Source organism: Grammomys surdaster, unplaced genomic scaffold (assembly GCF_004785775.1).
Source record: "Grammomys surdaster isolate TR1022 unplaced genomic scaffold, NIH_TR_1.0 348, whole genome shotgun sequence".
NCBI lineage: Eukaryota > Metazoa > Chordata > Mammalia > Rodentia > Muridae > Grammomys > Grammomys surdaster.
Window position 1 is genome coordinate 1,670,192 of NW_021604767.1, and position 6,963 is coordinate 1,677,154.

General features: G+C 41.5%; 1 protein-coding gene across 3 annotated transcripts in view; it reads left to right on the forward strand.

Annotated features, from left to right (window-relative positions):
* The window catches only part of Hivep2 (human immunodeficiency virus type I enhancer binding protein 2), a 184,391-nt gene that overhangs the window by 94,091 nt on the left and 83,337 nt on the right, over positions 1 to 6,963 (forward strand). For all 3 annotated transcript variants that reach the window (XM_028779205.1, XM_028779203.1, XM_028779204.1), the window contains exon 2: positions 5,714 to 5,815. The gene's annotated coding sequence lies outside the window, so the exon portion shown is untranslated. The remainder of the gene's footprint in view (positions 1 to 5,713; positions 5,816 to 6,963) is intronic.

Genomic DNA, 6,963 nt, shown 5'->3' on the forward strand with positions numbered 1-6,963 from the left:
TTCGGCGTTCATATCATAGACTTTATTACTTCCTTTAGTGTCTAATGGAAAATCTGGTACTTAGCAAGCATCTGTAATTGGCTGGCTATTAACTAGAATCTTGCTTCTCAAACTCCAGCTCTCATATTACCACATGATCCATTTTTGGGCCTCATCTCAGACCTACAGGATCCAGAACCAACATTTTAATTTAACAAACTCCCGTGTTAAGTGTGTTTTAAAAAGCACTGCCAAGACCACAGCCATCTTCAACGAAAGTTCTATTAGGAAAGTATCTGACTATAATAGAGAACTGCTTGCTCTACCTCTGATGCTGTTAGTTTAGTCTTTATGTATAACTGGTCCCACTTAGGAGATGGTTCCATCAGCAAAGCACTTGCCATGCAAGCATGAGGCCTGAGTTCTGGTCCCCAGCACCCATTTGATAAAACCTGGGTAAGGTAGACACAGGAGAATCTCTGGGGCTAATCGCCCAGCCAGTCTAGCAAAGTAGCAGGCTCCAAGTTCAGAGATATGCTGTCTCAGAATATAAGGGAGGAAGACATCCAGGGTCCACCTTTACACACACACACACACACACACACACACACACACACGTACCATGAGATATGACCAGGAGATTCTCTGTGAATTCATATGAACTGTATGTGTATTCTGGCTCAAACTATTATTTCACACAAACCATACACATCTCTCATGGCCTCTTGCAGACCACTCACACTATGGACCAGACAGCATGGTTTGCTCTCCTTAGCTCCTCCTCCTCCTCCTCCTTCTTCTCCCCTCTCCCTCCCTCCCTCCCTCCTTCCTTTCTCTCCCTTTTTTCTTTCTGTCTCAAAGTATTCACTCCTACTCAGCTTGCTATTTTGAACTCCAGGGAAGAAAATTTGTAGACATCTTGCAGTCTTTCAGGAAACATGGTTCAGATGAACTATCTGCTCTGTTTCTTCAGTAAAGCGGAGAAACATGCCACTTGTATTTCATACTTTCACACAACTCGACACCTAAGGTGGCTTTTCAAGTCATTACAGAACCGGCCTCAGTCCTTAGGTGCCCACTCTCACAGAGGTAATTGACTTGCTTTCTTTCTGTTTTGCGTGTTGACCTCTTGCCTGTCAACGTAGAGTCTGGATATATGGACCACTTAGGCTATCTGAAATGTGAGATCATTTTCAAGTACCTATAGAGTAGCCACTAAATCAAGAGAATGACATATGGCTATAATTAGCATGCACAGCAAAATCTAGACTGTACAAAAAAATAAGTTTCAAATATTTCTACTGTACGAAGATCTCATGTCGCTCAGGCTGGTCTCAAACTTGCAATGTAGCTGACCTTAAACTCCTCATCTTCATGACTCTACCTTGTGGGTGCTGAGAAGTAGGCCTGCGTCACCAGGCCTGATTGTTTTATTATAACTCCAGGCCATTTATACTCTGCTTTCCCTGTCTTTGAGTTGAAACTTAAATAACAGAAGAATCAGGAGACACTGGAGAAGGAAGAGAGAGGAAAGTACTTTGTACTAGGTTGTCTGAGCCATCCATTCTTGTTTTAAATGAGCTACATGGCTCTTCAGATGGGGAAAATAAAATGGCTGATGGGGAATCCTTTTTGGAACTTGTGTTTATGAACAGTTTGAACTCAGTCAAGAAAATTAAGCTATTTTATTTAACATATGACTTAAAAATACTTAACTTCTTTTTAATCACTGGTTTATCACCTTCAGAGAATATTATTCTGGTGGGGGGGCTTAAAGGGAATTAGCAATTAGTTGTTGGATAGGAATGCTGTATTTTTAGCATATAAAACAGGAGCAGGAAAGGAAACAAGGAGACCAACAGAAGACGAGTATATATTAAATGTCTAGTCACGTGTTATATACATAGCGATAGTTTATAATCTGGTGTGCCTGGTTACCATGGACAACTAAAGTCCAGAAGAGGCGTTTCCATTCATTACAACTTAAGTGTTGTATTTATTACACAGTGCAATTTTAACCATAATCCAAACGGAAGTTTTTGAGTATGGTTGAAATGAAGGGCATATAACACAGGGACTGAAGGCTAAGGAACCTGGAATAAAGCAGATCAGAGCATTGCAAGCACACATGTGTATCAAGGAGTGTTAGGAAAAAAATCACCAAGAAAGAAGGCTGTCCTACTGCAGACTCAGACACATGCACACAGTGCTAACTGATGTAGCGTGACGTGCATGTTTCTGTGGAACAACACAGAACTATGTAGTTCAGTGCCAGTCGTGTAGTATTACACAGTGTGAATCAAAGTTCCATCTTCAGTATGTCGATGGAGATAATGAAAAAGGAAGAAAAAAGAAAAAAGCCAGAAACTGACTCTTTAGGCTACAACATACAGATGCAAAGTAATTCAGCAACCGGGGCTTTGAAGAGCTCACCGCTGATGTTAGAGAGGCCAGAGTTTGGTTTCCAGCACCCACAGCAGTTTTCTCACAACTGCCTATAACTACTGCTCTTCTAGGAGATTCAGTGCCCTCTTGTGACATCCATTGGCATCTGCACACATGTACATATTTACATGCACACAGGCGTGTGTGCAAACTCCTCCCCCCCAAACACAAAGCCATATAACCTAAACATGGTCAACTTACATAATTAGGTAAAATTTTCATTAAAGATAAAAGGCAGTAAAATTATTTTAAATGAGAAAATAACTACTGTCACTTTTAAAATAATAAAAGATTCTGAGGAACAACTTATTAGTTGAATAAAGTGTTTTTTGAAAAGCATCAAGTACAAAGTCAGGAAATTTGCTGAATTAGTACTTATTTATTGTTGGCTGCTTTATAAGTAGTTTAAATAACTTGGTATGCATTAAACATAAGTTCATAAAGTATTCCTACCTTTTGCTTTAATATTATTTCTGATAATAATATTAAAATCATTATGCAAAAATAGCATTTATTTCTGGTGACACAGATAAAAGCTTGTGAAGAATTCCCACATACAGGGATAATGAAAGAAATGACATCATTCTAACTCTGTGAAACAATATGTGGTTGGTAAAAATTAACTGTCTGGATACATGGAAATAAAGAATTGCTTACAGAGTAATAATTAAAAAAACAAGAATGCATATGCAGTAACAGGGCATATGTATAACGTGTGTTCATGTTGTTGTGAATAGTGGATTATTGTGTTTGGGTAACAGGAATAGGAGTGTCTTCCTCGTTCAAGTATTAGCAGTTTTGTCATGTTTTTCTAAGGAAAACTAGAGTAGGTATTTAATGAGTAAGTAATTAATGAGTAAGTAGTTAAGCAGGGCGGCTGTACTAACCAAGCTGCTAGCGTGGTGATAGTGGTGATAGACTAGTGTAAGGTTGGCAGTATTTGGAGTCTGCATGCATTTCTATCTGCCTTTCTGGTCCTTTGAGTATTGGAAGATTGCTCACATATATAAGGACACAGTGACTCAAGTTTACTCCCTATGCCGTGAGCCACTGCCATGAGTGCTGTAACCGGTTAGCACTACCCTGCCCCGTGAAGCATCCTATAAACTCACAACGCATGGTCCCTGTGTATGACCAGGGAAAGCCGCTCATCAAGCCCCAGGCATGCAAACCCAGCGTCGTCCATTAGTTGAATTTATTGCATAGCTGTAACAGTCCAATGGTTAACAGGCACGGTCAAGTCATAGCTAGACAGACATAGATAGACTGTTTTATGGGTTAGACATTTTCTAAGATGAAACTGGTTGAAATGCAAAGTTCAGATGAACTCTTTGATTTCCTGAAGTGGCTAAAGTACCAATGACTGAGTCGCATCCGGGCCCTGACCCCAGCTCGTACCAAGGGTGGTTTGGGCATCAGGAAAATGGAAGGCAGTTCAGACCCAGCCCCTTCAGCTAGTTGTAAATGTTTCTGTGTTTTGTAGTATAGGGTTGCTGGGGATCTACTGCAATGCTGTGTATTTGTGTTTATTTGTAAGGAAATGAACATTTCTGAGAAAATGTCTCAGTTTGCCTACCTTGGCTTATAGGCAACATAATTTCATCTTCAGTGCTAATCACTGGCAGTCTTGTCATCAGGCTACTCATGAGTGAATAATGAATTTTCCTTACTGCTCTTGAACTTTGACAGGAGGTAGCCATACCACTTTTAGGTGCTCTGCAAGCATTGAAAATGTCTTCTTGTCATTTGAAATCACTGCTACCCCCCAACAACAGATGTAGAAAAGATGCTTGCAGCTGTGTAGGTGAAAAGGCTTTTAACATATGGGCCTAATAACTGATTGTGCTCAGAAATTTAAGACTTCTTAGGAGGCAAAAATTACATAATTTAAGGAAATTGTATTCTAAGAAGTGAGCAAGACTGGAAAGGGATGTTAGACTTCTATGTCTGTACAGGTCAGTTTCACACTGTACAAGGAAAACGCAGTAGAAAAATATTTTAAAGAATGTTTAAGCTTGGTGGGAGATGGCTCAGTGAGTAACGTAATGGGAGAACAAACCTGACCGATTAGATCCCCAAACACCTACACATAAACATAAAGCTAGGCATGCAACTCATTTCTGTACTGTTCAGAATACAACTCGAGGCCTTGCCCTTGCAAGCTAAGAGTGTAGAACGCTGCCCTTCACCCCTAGCTCATTCTGTGCGAGTATGTGTGCATGCCTGCAAGTGTCCACATCTCTGTGTGTGTCTGTAATCCTTACTCTGGGAAAAGCAGGAACAAGTGTATCTCAGGGGGCCAGTCTGTCCAGTTGGTAAGATCCAGGTGTAGCAAGAGACTCTGTCTTAAAAAAAATCCAGAGAGGAAGACACTGACATCATTTGGCTTCCATATGTTGTGTACACAGGTACATACACAAACACGCATGCATTCACTACATACTTGCACACAAAATGAAACAAAATTTATATAGTAAGGAGGAGTCTTCAAGTGGGTTCTGCATCACGAGAGGCGAGTCCTAGTCTGCTTTAGAAAGCTGCCAAAGGGAAGGAGCAGAGTGCCAAGCTTCTGCACACTCCCATCCTGGCAGATAGCTGCAAACTGGATCATGAACTTGGGTACCATTGGTATTCGGATGTCCTTGAAAGGATTGTATAACAAAAAAAGGAAAGATAGAGATATTCTTACAGCTTAAGGTGTTCGAAGATAAAGAATGTGTTGAGCCATCTTGTAGTTCATCAAAGGGTGATTGTATTTGTTAATTCAGTAAAATTAAAATACACACACAGGCACACGCACATGCACACATACTCTCACAGCATGGGCTGGAGGTGCAGGGTGCAATGCTAGGGCTTTTAGCTTGCAAGTATAGGCCCCAAGTTATATTCTCAACACCACAGAAATAAATGAGCGAGTAAGTTTAACCAAAGCATATGACATTTGTCTTGTCACACTAGTGGAAGGAATGCTGGAACAATACTAAGGACTGTTTATCTTTGCTAATGAAGAAGCCTCTTGAGCCCATGCCTTAGTAGTAACCACTCTGTGAACAGTCATAAGGCCAGAATCTAGGTACTAGATTTTCTTAAAATCTCGTACACACTCTTGTGATTACTGTAGGACTCTACTTGGTATATATGGCATTCATTTTACTCCAGTTACAAAATTTAATCCCGTTACTGAATACTTTTGTTTTGTAGCACGGTGTTGGTCTCGCCTTGATTTGTATTAAGTTACAGATGCCATCACACCCTGATGTAAATGCTCTTCTGTTTGTATTTTCATTAGGTGAAGTCTCTGAGTCTTGTCAAAGCCAACGATAATCAGATCTACTGGAAAGATTAAGTGAATTGATTTGATTGGAACATTCTCTCAACAGCCAGCTAGTAGGTAAGTGAAGGTACTCCCTTTCTTTGGTTTGACTTCAGTCGCCAATGTGTGATATGAAGTAGGTGTTGAGTGAAGTTTTGACAGGAATAATTTGAAGCCTTCAAGACAACTGATAGACCATGGGAATATAGCCTCAGTGAATGTATTTCTATATCTGTCCTGCAATTCTAAAAAAATTACATTAGGTTTAAAAGTGTGTGTGTGTGTGTGTGTGTGTGTGTGTGTGTGTGTGTGTGTGCGTGTGTGCGGTCTGTCTGTGTGAAGTGGTGGATGTGTGTGTGGATGTCTGTGTGGGAGGCAGTGCAAGTATATGAATGTACGGACATATATGTCTGTGTGTGAGGCAGTGTATGTGAGTAGCAACTTATGTGTATGCATGCACATGTATATATGGTATGAGGGCAGTGTATGTGTGTATATATATATGTATATGTGTGTGTGGGATGTGTGGGGGGTGGCAGTGTATTGCATGTGTGTCCATGCATGCTCATTTGTGTGTTACGTATGTGAGGACAGTGTATGCATGTGTATGTATCTGTATGCAGGTACACAATGCCCAGGGGAGGATGTCAGACATCACACTTCATCACTCTCTGCCTTATTCATTTGAGACAGGGCCTCTCACTGACTAGCATCTAGTCTAGCAGTCGGCCAGCCCCAGAAGCTCATCCCTCACAGCGTTAGTGTTACACTGCAGCACAGAGGTGTACCTGGGCGTTAACCTGGGTGCCCTCTGAGTGTGGCCTCCTGTTTGCTCAGCAAATGCTCTTACTCACTGCGTTCTCTCTGTAGTCTATATAGTCTGATTTTACTTGAACACTAGAAAATGTCACTTACTGTTTGGAATTTCTCATCCTATGTACTGTTCTGTTTTAGTTCACTCTTTTATATTATATACAGATATTTGGACCCAGGGCCCTTGCACATACCAGCCTCAGGCTCTGCCTCTAGGGCCTCACTCACAAACCCCCTTTGATTTGCAGTTTTAATGATAATTTCCTTAAAATCTTGAACCAATGTGAGACTATCACTTTTTACTTTGGGGGATGTTCTCTCTCTCTCTCCCGCGCGCCCCGCCGCGGGGCGGCGGGCGCCCCGGGCCGGGGCGGGGGGCGGGCGGGGGGGGGGGGGGGGGGGGGGGGGGGGGG